Genomic DNA, 13329 nt, shown 5'->3' with positions numbered 1-13329 from the left:
GGGAGTTTATTCCTGTTAAAGGATAGCAAATTTCACCAAAATCTTAGCGCTCCTCTGCAGATAGAAGGTTCTAAAAAGACTCCACAACATTCGCCTGTTGTCAGCCTATAAATGCTCATTTTCCCAGCAAGGTCAAGTGTGACTCCCTGGCATGGAGCTCATGATCTGGCAGCCATGCCCCTGGAGGACCTTCCCAGCTAAGGGAAAGTCTGCATTTCCCAGGCAGTGTCTGAGGTTGCGTTTTCAATCGGAACTTGCGCCGGCTCTGATTTTTCACCCTCCTAAGAAGGAGCAGAATTTCTCTTGTGTGTGCGATTAAAAACGGTCCCACAGGCCTCATTCCCAAACTCAGCTCCACCCAACATCCCCTAACTCCTCACCCCATGCCACATACAAACATTGCCTCTCCCCCACCTCCGCTATTCACTGGCCCTCCAAACCCTCTGTTTAAAAGGCCAGTGCTGATGCTGGGTCACACAAGGCCTTGGAAAAGGAAATTCTCAGGCAGCACAGTGCTGAGACTTAGGCTCAGCTGTGAGCTCCTCAAAACCCTCAGTCTGAGGGAATTCCCAGCTATGCCATGGGCAAGGACTTTGGGGTGCTTGCGAAGGTTGGATCATAGAAAAGTCTGTATTTCCTCACTTTGATGATTCCTGAATCCTCCTTTGAATTCTTGGGAATCAGCTTTGCAGATTAAATTCCTTTAATAATGATTAATAGGTGACTTCTTGCAAATAATAAAAAAGTAATCACCAGCTCTTAGAAAGAAGAGTATCACTAAGGTCATGGGCACCTGCTGTGATCTTACTCACTGTATTTGAACTAGCTGGTTCTATGGAAGAGACAAGAAAATAAAATAACACGCTGCACTTGGCCTCAGGGGTTTGCCTGTAATTAGAATGCATAGAATGTTAGGAAAAGCCTAGACCTTGGATAATCAAGGGGTGGTTGTACCCACAGAGGTCTGCACAGCCAACCTCAGCACTTGGAGACATTCCACAAGTCTGACTGTCCTCTCTCTAGCATCAAAATGTGCCTTGAAGGTGAACAAAACATTCCTGGCTACCTCAGAGCTTTGCAGGAAACTGCTTCATAGTCTGAACTAAATTTTTCAGGAAGATGGAAGTTGCTAATGACGGTGGAAGAGCATCTACATCAGAACCACGACTTTGGAGCAGCATTTGCAACCAGCCTTTGTGTAACATTCCTGGGTGGCCACTTGTGGTGGTGGGAAAATGCAGGGGATTCCGGGAAAGGCTTTCCTAGAGTCCCGGCTCTGCTGGGGTGTGGCAAATAGCATGATCTTAGACAAGCACTTAAACTCTTGCACTGCTGTGTCTGCCTCTGAAGATGGGGTATTAATAGCAATCACTCTCCCAGGGTTGTAAGATTAGGCAGAACAGTATGTCAAAAAAGGCTCATGAAAGCGTGTGGACATTCTCAGAATGACCACATGGCCAGCGGCTCTGTCCCAGCACCTGCTACTGCAGCACGGGGCACATCAGTCACCATCCAGCTGACTCACCCAGAGGGAGAGAGCACGGCAAAAACCCTCTGACGCACCTTTTGGACAAGGCCGAATAAAGCTGCCAACACTGGAGTTTGAACCCGGAGCACGGTCCTCGCACCCTAACGGCCGTGCCAAGGAGGCCAGTCACAGCAGCCAGCCACCCACCTGGAGGACCTTCCCAGACAATCCTCTGACAGCTCCTCAGAAATATCAGCACCACCCCGTTCTCATGCTCCTGGACACCGGGGTGATAGGCACCCCAGCCGGCCGGGCTCTCCTGCCTCAGCTGTACCAGCCAGCCTGCACTGGCCTAGCTGCCATCACCCCACGCTCCCTCCAATGGGACAAGTTGCAAAGCTGGGCGTCCAGGGAGGGGGAGAGTTCCCCTATTTTAATTCAGGAGGAAGAGCGAAAACAAGTGATAGGCAAGACTGTGTTGCCCAGCACCTGCCTGATTTGGCCCTTGCAGTCTGCATGACACCACACGCTTATGAAGCACCTGCTGTGTGCTGGGGTCTGTGCAGGGTCCAGACACCATAATGAGCCCTGAAACTCAGCCCCTGCCCACCCCCGGCACACGACAAGATCTGCACAGCAGGAAACAGGAGGGGTCCATGACCCCCAAAAGGCAGCAGCGGATTTCCTAACAGAACTGGGACCTTCCTGCCCGCTGGCTTCTATGCTCCTCTGCAAGGAAAGGTTTTTTTTTCTTTTTAATGATGTGTCTCAGAGTTTAAAGGAGTAATTGTCTTAGAATATGTGTTGAATGAATAAATGTCTTTTCTTTTGCCCATTATCAGACAGCTTAGGGAATATTTTGCCTCCGCACTCTGTGCACAAAAAAAAAAAAAAGAAGGAAGGGAAAACAGCTCCAAAGTACCAATACATCTTGAACGTGTGAGAGTTATTCCCTCCGTTTTAAGTTAGCATGAGTAACCCACTGGCACACTCATTCCAAGACCATCAGAGTGAGAACTTTCTATCACCCTTTTCCACTTATCCTCTCCGGAAGAATGCGTACCTGACATCAGACTTAACCATTTAGGTGTTTTAACTCTATGCGTTAACCCATAAAAGAAATGGCCCCAGCTCCCCACCCATCATCATTTAATAAATCAACAGGTCCGTTCCAGTGGCCTGACACATAGTGGCGTTTATGGGCACGGCAGAGTCATGAACACTTAACCGAAGCAATTAAGCAGGGCCTCATTTTTACAGTCAGAAGAGATTGACCAGTGATAATTTATATTTTTCCAATGCTGCTGACAAAAAAGGGGCAATATTTATACTCACAGGTAATACAGAGTGTGGGTGTCCAAACCCCTCACTTCCCATCACTGCCCACCAGTGCATTCCATTTCTCTGCGGGAGAGGAAGGGTGAAATGTTCTTTTAACATGGATTTGGGTGCATGTGATGAGGCAACCCTCAGAACCAGGTACTTCTGCAGAATCTCAGAACTCTTCTAGAAATCAGAGATGGGGCTGTGGGGCTAGTCTTAGCTCAGCCTCTTGTTTATGGCTGAGAGCAGTTAGACCCAGGAAGCGACTTGTCTCTGTCTAGCCCAAATGAGGAAATCAGCCCAGTCTGACAGCTGCAAGTTAGGGCTGCAGATAGAGATGTGGGTGTCATTAGCATATATGTGCTGGACCAGGTCGCCCAGCACATGAGCATAGTTAGAGAAGAGGGCATTTGGAACTGGACCGTCTTCTCCCACACGCTGCAGGGGCCATGTCATCAGACCCTTCCCGGGATTCATTGAATTTCATTGGTCTCGTGTTTATCCAAGTGCCCAAACCCATACTGCTTTCTTTTATTATAACTCTATCTATCCTAAGTCTTGATTTCTGCAAGGCTTATTATCTATGATGTTTTGTAAGCAGATAAGAAAAATCCAATTAAAAGAGAAAATTTGATAATGAAGGAGGAACAACGTTCGCGGGCAGGTGAGAGGGGTGAGGTCTGGTGCGTTCGCCATGCGTGGTGGACTCCGGACAGGGCAGGTCTGACCCCCCCCCATAAGAGAGAAGAATATTTATGTGGGAATGTGTTTCTGTTATATCTCACTTGCTATTGTGATAGAAATTACACTGAATTTAGAAATTAATTTAAAAGAAATTGACCTAATGTGTACATTGTACCTGGTCATCCATGAACAGGCTGGGACAGCCAATGTCTGTTACAGGACCTCACTGGAAGATTCACTGGGGATCAGCTCAGAAAGTAGGATGTTGCTTCTAGTCTTGGTTGCTGAGAGAGTTTTATCACAAGTTCGTGTTGACTTGTAAGACGTATTTCTCTGCACGGCTCGGCAGCAAGCCAACCGTACACGCTGGAGGAGAGATGGGGGCGCTCCCTCTCCCCGCCTGTGACCTGCAGCAAGTCTCCTGTCTTCTCCGTCTTTGGTCTCCTGGTATCTGGTTTCTGTGGCTTTAGAAGAAACAGTGGAAATAACAGGACACTGTTGGGTTTATGTGTTGTGTTTCTCAAAGTGGGAGCTGCTGGCGGCACACTGGGCAAACCCCAGAGATGGTGATGGCCACGGGAAACTGGAGTGACTGCTGGGGCAGAGGGAGTCACACAGCCACTCAGTAGGGGGACGAGCTTCCCAAACCTTGAGCTGCATCAGGGGTGGCAGCCTGGAGGGCATGCGGTTGCCATGGAGTCCATGGCCTCAGTCAACCTCGGCTGTCCACCTGAGGCCACCTTCAGCCCCCTGCTAACTGCAGTGTGAAGTGCAGAGCCTGCTGTCCTATGCTGCCCAGTGTCAAAGGAACGAGGAGGGACCAGGCCAGCTGCCGCTCACACCTGCCCCACGCCTGAGTCACAGTCTTCTCACACTCATGGGTGGGGAACTTGTGAGACATCAAGATGACCAAGCACAGCTCACGCCATCTCATCACAGGAGGAGCCATTAGGGCATCTGGAAAAAGGAAACTGTCTGTTCTTGGCTTGTTGCCTTTTTTAATAAGCTGAAAATTTTAAGTGTGGTAATTCCAAGGCCTTGGACAGATTCCATCACGGACCAATCACAAAATCAAATACAGTGGATTCTGAAGCCTCAACACCGATAAATTGTTCCAAAGGAGCAAAGCAAGTGATTGCTTAATCCACTTGATCTTGAAATCCACATAAAGAAAAATCTCCTTCCTGGAGACCTTGGCGTCCTTTCTCTCCCCTCTCCTGACAAGTCACCCTGCCATGTTGTTGAGAAAGTTCAAGAAGGTATTTTACTTCAGGGGAACCAGGAGGAGCCCAGCTGCTCGGGCCTGAAATGTTTGTGGAGGTGCAAAGCCTACCACCGCCCAGAAGAGGCCAAGCTAAAATGCACGCTCCAGAACACCCACACCCACACATGTGCAAATGCACACACTCACACACACTCACATGCACACACAGACACACACCCATATGCTCACACACACAGCACACACTCACATGTGCACACAGACACATACAGGCACACACTCACATGCTCACAGACACAGACACATACCCACATGCTCACGCACACAGCACACACTCACATGTGCACACAGACACATACAGGCACACACTCACATGCACACAAGCACACTCACAGGCACACACTCAAGACACACACTCACATGCACACAAGCACACTCACAGGCACACACTCACAAGCACACACTCAATACACACACTCACATGCACACACAGGCACACACTCACAGACACTCGCAGACACACACTCACAGACACACTCAAGGCACACATAGGCATGCATGTGTACACATGAACACAGGTACACACTTGTACACATACACGGCACACACGCATTCTGTGGCTGAGCCCTCAGCCTTCCTAGGAATAAGGTTCAGAGTACGAAGGACATTCTGAAGTCAGGAGAGGTCCCCTTGGGCAGAGGGCACAGAAAGGGGGTCCAGAGACAACCCACAAACCCAAACGCCTTCAGAGACTTGCAGAAATGCCTGCCCTGCTAATGAAAGACACAGCCATGACATTCAGCATTTGCAAAGCCTCTGGCACAGATGGACCAAGCTGTGTTTTCTTTCCAGGGGACATTTTATTATAGCAGGATTGAAGAAACTGCTCCAACACAATAAGTGTCTGAGGACATCACTCTGTCCTCCTCGCCTGCCTTCTTCCTCTCTGAGATGAGGCCAGCTGCCCACACAGAGCACAGAACATCAGGTGGCTCCCAGCTCTGGGGCTCCTCAGAGATGTGATAAGTGCAAGGACAGCAGTCACAGCCGTCATGCCCTCCTCCAGCCCCTTGCACCCCAGGGGAGAAGCGGGCGCTGGCACTGGATGTGTGGCTGTCCTCCAAGGCTGACAGATGGGTCAGACATCCAAGAAACGTTTCAGGCTGCAATGTGCTGCCCAGCCAGCTTCTCCCAGGGATCAGCGACTTACTTGGGTCTGAAAATCGGGGTGGCGAGGCTGAGCAAGTGAGTGAGACGGATCAGGAGCAGTGAGCCCGGAGGGAGCCGCCCTCCTCTCGCCACCAGCCCTGTCAGGATTTGCTTCATGACTCAGCTTCTCACTGCCTGTTTTCCTCATCTGCGTGGGGCTTTTTCCTCATGGGTCTCATGGGGCCATGAATAGGGTCTTACCGTGGAGTTTTTATGATGTTTAAGTAAAATAATTCACCTAAAAATGTGTTACATGGTAGCTTACGTGTAGGAGGTACTCCACATGTTTTGCCTACTGTTACGATTTTATATTTTTATATTTTAATAATATTCAGAACAGCTTTATATCTTGCCCCTCAGTTCCAGCCTTTTCTAGTTCTAGAAATGAGTGAATAGTATTCGGGGAGCACAGCCTTTTTTTCTTTATGCCACACATTGAATACACAAAAACTAATAGGTGGTGAGCAAAACAGAAGGTCTGTGCACACTTTTGAAGATATTTAATGCCACAGATAAGCAAAATAGTCCTCAAAGAATCAGCATGCAGCCCGAGGGCCCGGGTTAGACCCCTGGATGGATGAAAGAATTTCAGAGATAACCACAGTTAAGTTGTAACAGGGGCACAGCAAAGAAATGGCAGTGTGAGCTGGGGAAACAGTGGGCTTAGGTCTGCGTGAGAAGTGGGTGAGGGGCTGCAGGAGACAGGTGGTCAGTCTGGGGACAGTCAGCCTGAGGAGGCGAGTCTGGGCAAACAGACTCCTTGTCTGTAGAGAGAAGGCCTGGGAAGAACCTGCTCCCTTGAGCTCTTGTGAGAACCAAAGAGCTTGTGTGGGCCTGGAGTGCTGAACAGTGCCTGGCCTGGGGTCAGTGCCCAACCAAGGTGGCTCCGGTTCCACGGGAGAGACCTCGATGGGGAAGGCAGTGCACCAGGGCCCAGAGTGCAGGAGGGACACTTCTGCTTAGTGACTCAGAACAACTTCGAATTCTTCTATCAAAATAGATTTTTCCTGTGATGAAGGTGGCCAGATAAAATTCAGGATGCCAAGTAATTTCAGAGAAACAACAAGTTCTTTTTAGGATAAGTATGCAACATTGAGGGCATACTGATACTAAGAAAAATTTTATTGTGTATCTGAACTTTGAATTTAACTGGGCATCCTGTATTTTTTATTTTTATGTGTACAGTCTGACCTGTGATAGAATCAGCTCACGTGCTCAGCACAGAAAAGCACCCCAAGAAGTGGGCCTGGTGGACACTGGCAGTTGGCAGCAAGGACTCTCAACGGAAGTGGCAACCAAGGTCTGCCCTGATCCTCCAGACCTTAGCTGAGTGACACAGACTTGCTGTCACCTTCCTAAACGTGATTGTGTGCAAGGCGCATGCCTGTGGCACGGTGGCAGAAGCCTGTGCCCACTTTTAGAGATAGACCCCAAGTAATACCTTTATAACCAGGAACAAGCACAAACTATTTATGCTGAAGTAGGCAACAGGTTCAATTTACTGTAGGGTGTTCTCTGAGGAATGTGGGGTCGTCATTGAAATCCCACCCAGTGGCAAAGAAAGCTGCTACTGATAATAGTATATCGATAAGGGGAAAAATAGGTTAAAAGACAGAACTTGTGGGATCTGAGTCAGCAGTGGATTAGAAGAAAGTCTGGGAAGATCAAACTAGAGGTAAGCAGGGATTCTCAGGCAGGTGAGAGTATCCTTTGTTTTCTTCTTTTTTACTCTGTTTATTTTATTTTATTTTTTTAAGTCAGAAAGGCTAAAAGGCTCTAAGGTTAGTGTAACGAGGGAGGGAGTCTATTACCAAATAAAGCAAGCCCTGGCACTCCCTGTGCAGGCGGCAGCCCACGCACGGCTCAGCTCCCTCACCCTCGCCCGGACGCCTGCTGCCTCCTGAGGCCACTCCTGCTCCTGTGTCTCCCAGCCGTGCTTCTCAGAGGACCCGGCAAGGTGCTTCACAAAAGGTGAAACTATGGAAAAATGTAAGTTCTCCAATCATCTTGCAGGAAAAGAAATGCGTAAACTCAAATGTGCCAGCACAAAGCTAGCTGTGTTCACATGCACCATGTGGTCACAGGAGGCCTCTCCTGTGCCAACACATAGGAAGCTTCCAGAAGGCAGAGGCAAGGCCTGGTGTTTCCTGTTCACCCCATGCTCACTTGTGCACTAGGCAACTCGCTGCTACTGAGCAGTTCCTCCATGCTGACACCCCATGATGTCCTGGAGATCAAAGAAACAGGGAGCAAGACCAAAGGGGGCCTTTCCACTGTGGTTGTCACGAGCTGGAGAGACGTCAAGGCAAGTCACAAATGTCTCAGTGCCGGCAGAATGGGTAGGCAGAGTGCCCGGCACACTGAGCACTCAGTGGGCAGCCTCACACTCACGCCTGCATTTCCTCACTTGCTGAGCATTTACGGAAGCCACAGATGCCTCCAGGCTCCAGGAGAGCAGAAGCTCTTTGACATGGATGGCCGGGTGATAGCTGAGCCGAGAAGGAACATTTGGGCAAAGGTGGTGACTCCTGAGCTAAAGCTTGAAAGAGGTAAAGAGGTCTATCCAGGAAAAAAAAAAAAAAAAAGGAGGGAAAGAAAGGGCTCTGACAGCAATCAGAGCATGTGCAAAGGCCCTGGGGTAGGACTTGGGTTTGGCTCACTGTGACTGAAGGAGGACCAGAAGGAGCAGAGCATGGCCAGAGGCAGAACCCAGGCCCTCTGGAGCTTTGCAGAGCAGGGTGAAGAACTCCACCTTTATCCAGAGCACAGGAAATGCCATCGGAGGAGTTGGCCATGCTGGTGTTGGTGACATGACTCCATTTGCACTCTCATAAGGTCACTCTATGTATTGTTGAAAAAGATCATGGGGAAGAGGAGCAAGAATCAAAGCAGAAAGAACAATCAGGAAGCCCTGGAATGACCCGGTGAGGAACAAATGAGATTTTGCACTAACGTGGTGGTGGCAGAGGGGAGCTGTGTGAGCAGGTGCCCTTAGAGATGGACAATGAGAGTGGTGGCTGACGGGGCGAGCACCCAGCCACTTCACACACATGCAGCCCCTGGAGCCTCGCAACTCTGGGGAGCAGGGGCTATTTTTAACCTCCATGTTACACAAGAAAATTGAGGTTTTGCTATGAGAATTAAGAAAAAAGTTTGATGGAGAATGAGAGGATGTTGATCAAAGGGGACAGAGTTTCAGGTGAACAGGACTAATAAGTTCTGGAGATGGAACATGCAGCACAGTGACCAGAGTTAATAATAGCGTATCACAGACTTGCAAATTGCTAGGATGGATTTGAAATGTTCTCATCACGGGAAGTGATGAGGATGTGAGATGATGGATATGCTCATTAGCTTAATTGAGTCATTCTACAGCACACACATACATCACAACATCACGTGGTCCACTGTAAGTATATCCAGGGGTGGCCGACTTTTTTTTCTCTGTGCATATTGGAAGAGGACCTGTCTTGGGCCACACAGTAAACTCATAAACACTGACAACAGCTGATAAACAGAAAGGCACCCTGCACGCTCTGAAAACATGGCCACCACAGGACACTGACAACAGCTGAACAGAAGGGCGCCCCTGCATGCTCTCAAGACCTTGCCACCATGGGCAAGCAACAGGCCTCCGACAGCCTGCATGTGCCTCACGGCTGTAGTCTCTCCCTTATCAATGTTAAAAGTAAATAAATAAATCATAAAATAAAACAATAGAAACAAAGAAATACACAAATTTAAAAAATGAGAAAATAGTTTGAAGTTGCAGGCTGGCCACCGTGCCAGCCGAGGTGGCCCCGACCGTGCTGACGTGACGTGACAGCTCCTTCCCACGTGCACTCTCTGTCATGGGCTGGCGTGGGAGCAGCCAGGCATTCGGTTGCCCACACAGCCATCACCCCCCAGTGTCCCTGGACCCAGCTGAGAGATGGAAGGGACTCTGGATCAACCTAAACTGGGAAGTAAACGCTTTGGCCCAAAAGTGACACTGGTGGTATCCACTTCCAGCTCATTGTCTGGAAACTTTCATAAGAAAGAGGATGTGAAGGTCCTACATTAGTTTCATAATAAGGGTGAGTACATTGGGTACTTTTTCTTCCATTCTTGAGACACTTTACTAAGAAGAATATGTTCCAGCTCCATCCATGTAAACATGAAAGAGGTAAAGTCTCCATCTATCTTTTTTTTTTTTATTTTTTTGTTTTGTAGAGACAGAGTCTCACTTTACCGCCCTCGGTAGAGTGCGGTGGCGTCACACGGCTCACAGCAACCTCTAACTCTTGGGCTTACGCGATTCTCCTGCCTCAGCCTCCCGAGCAGCTGGGACTACAGGCGCCCGCCACAACGCCCGGCTATTTTTTTGTTGCAGTTTGGCCGGGGCTGAGTTTGAACCCGCCACCCTCGACATATGGGGCCGGCACCCTACTCACTGAGCCACAGGCGCCGCCCAAGTCTCCATCTTTCTTTAAGGCTGCGTAATATTCCATGGCGTACATATACCACAATTTATTAATCCATTCATGGATTGATGGGCACTTGGGCTTTTTCCATGACTTAGCAATTATGAATTGGGCTGCAATAAATATTCTGAAAGGTCTTAGCAAAATAACTAAGAAAATGCTACGAAAGCTATGTTAACTAGTGCGATGAAAATGTGTCAAACGATCTATGAACCAAGTGTATGGTGCCCCATGATCATACTAATGTACACAGCTATGATTTAATAAAAAGAAATAAATTTAAAAAAAAAAGAGGATGTGGAAGGTGGAATCCTGCCCTGGGAGAGAAGGGAGAGAACAGGAATAACAAGTGTGGTGCTCACAGGTGCCGGATCTCTGCAGGTGGCATCCGCCCTTCTGGATGTGGACATGAAAGGGGAATTTTGGAGGAAAAAAACCAACACTGTGCCCAGGGAGGGCAGGAGTGAAGGCAGCACCAGGGACCTGTCTGGGAAATCAACTGGCAGTGTCAGGATGGGCACCACCACCCCAGGTGTGTCCACTTCCACTTCCGCCCCAGCAGTTCTTCCAAGGCTGGGAAGAGCACATATCCACTCTGGCCAGAGGGCCGGCCACCTGGACAGACCCAGGGCTGACATGAAGCCAGGGCCAGGCAATTCCCTACAAGAGCTGCCCCCAGTGAATGCATTGAATGCTGAGACGCCAGAAAGAACAAGCCGACTGCAGCAACCTGAGCCCCTTTTCCATCGTGCAGATGCGGCTATGGTCAGAGCATTTGTATCTGTCCATGTGTTTGATCAATGAGCATTTATTATGCACCTGGAGGCTGAGTGCCCCCAGAAGGCTCTACACGCCAGCAGACCTTCCCGGGTGTCACGCATCCCTCAGGGCAGAGTCGTGGCCACCTCATCCATGCTGCCATTGCTGAGCGGCTCAGATGCCCCCAACAAAATGCCACCTGCCCCACCTGTCCCCAGGAGCAGGAGTCTGCCATGGATCGGAGCTGTTCTGGGAGGAGCCCTGCCCACCTGACCGGTGAGGGGTGCTTCTGTAGAGGGAAGTGGCCTTCCACTGGTCAGGACTGCCCACGGTCCACCCCAAAGACACAGGGCTTGTCTGCAGGGCTACCAAAGCTCCCCATAGGGCCATCTGGGCCAGAGGCTCCCAAACACCCACCCTCAGATCATAAGATTTCACTGAAGGGCTGAGAGCAGTAAGAAAGTAAGTTTGATTCATTTTCTTATGAACCAAAATTCGCTCAATTTAAAAGACTGTCTTCATTCTGAAGTTTGCCTTTTGGGAACTAGAATATTGTATCATTTATAAAATGATAGTGCTAATAAATAGTGGATCTTTCCAATGTCCTAGACAGTAAATAAATAGAGGGAGAAGCCAGCTTAGGGAGTCAGCAAGTTTGTTCATTTGTTTTGAATGTCCCAGAGTCTGGTACCCAAGCCCAGGACCCCTGGCAGGCTCTAACAGTGCTGCAGGGACGAGGACGGGGGAGCCTACAGAGGCTGAGATATGCCCAGGTTTACCAGCACTCGTCCATGACAGTGTCTCTCCTGCAGGGGTTGAACGTCCCTGATAATCCTCCCTGGATTTGAAATTCTCAAAGGTGCTTCTCTCAGCCAGCCAGGGTGTTCCAGTCTCCAACAGGACAGAGCAGCCACCTGGCTCCAGGTGCAGGGCCCCTCCCCGAGTCCGGCAGGCCTCCTCACAGTCTGACGTGGTTTCTGAGTGGGAGGTTAGGTTATAGGTGGCTGCCCTGTTAACGTGAGCAAAAGTGGCTATGCTAATTTTAAAAATCTAAGAAGTCAAATTTCCTTCAATTAATTAGGTAATTTGTTTCTTTAAGAACCCCCACTATGAACTACCCATTAAATAAACATCTGATGCATTTACTATTTTCCTGCACCATCAAGCTGAAATGATAAATGAATGATAATTACACATAAATACACTGCAATCCCACGGTCTTCTTATTCCCAGGGTTGATCATAATTTGCAAACTCCATTGAGATTAGCTTGGTAATGCAAGACTCTCACCCATGATAAAGCTGAGAAAAATAAACAAGAATTATTTGGGTAGGAAATATGCCTTTTGGACTACTAATAATCCCCAAATGCATTGTTTATTTAATTCATAAATATTTAACACACATTTAGCATGCACTAGGGTTTAGGTTCACAGCCCAGGGTTTTAATTTTCAACCCCCACCTGTCCTTGTTTATTGGGTTTGAAGAGGTGGGGTCTTCGCAGAGGAAAGTAGATGATGCTTGTTTGGGCACCCAGCGATCCTTCTAATCTTCGATCACATGCGTGTCCATCAAGGTCTGCCTTAAGATGTGGAAAGAAATTCAGGAATATTACTGAGAATGGAGATTGGAATAATTCTCTAAACCAAGCTGGAATGTTTCATGAAAAAAAAAAAAAAGAATCTTTATTCCACATTATTATTAAGTTGACAGGAAATATTTTCCTTCCAAAAATATTTTACTCTTTCAGAAGAAAAAGCTATATTCTAAATAATTCGATGTTTGCAATTATTTTAAATTAAGTGACAGGTTAGAACCATTGTCTTCTCAGAGCTGCTGTGGATTTGGACTCAGTCCGACCTGCTCATCAGCAGGTGACTCTGGTAAAAACCACCCTATAATTCCAGATAGTGAGGTCCAATTTGTAAACTGGGGATCACAGCAAATGCCATACAAGGTGTCACAAGAATAAAACGGGCACAGGAAGCACAGAAGCCCCCCACTACAGTCGCTGAGAATGAGCTCAGCCCGGCTCTGCTGCCCTTGGGCATCAGCTCATGCCACGATGTCACCGTCACAGCACTCTCCACAAACACGAAGGCTCCCAGCATGTGGAACAGACGTTTCTGTAGGTGCATCCGATGCAAATGGTTTCTTCTCTGCTCACTTGATTAAGATATAAAAAAATTAATTCTCTTTGG

The sequence above is a fragment of the Nycticebus coucang genome, chromosome 11 (genome assembly GCF_027406575.1).
Source record: "Nycticebus coucang isolate mNycCou1 chromosome 11, mNycCou1.pri, whole genome shotgun sequence".
In the NCBI taxonomy this organism is placed as follows: Eukaryota; Metazoa; Chordata; class Mammalia; order Primates; family Lorisidae; genus Nycticebus; species Nycticebus coucang.
This window is presented reverse-complemented; position numbering follows the sequence as displayed.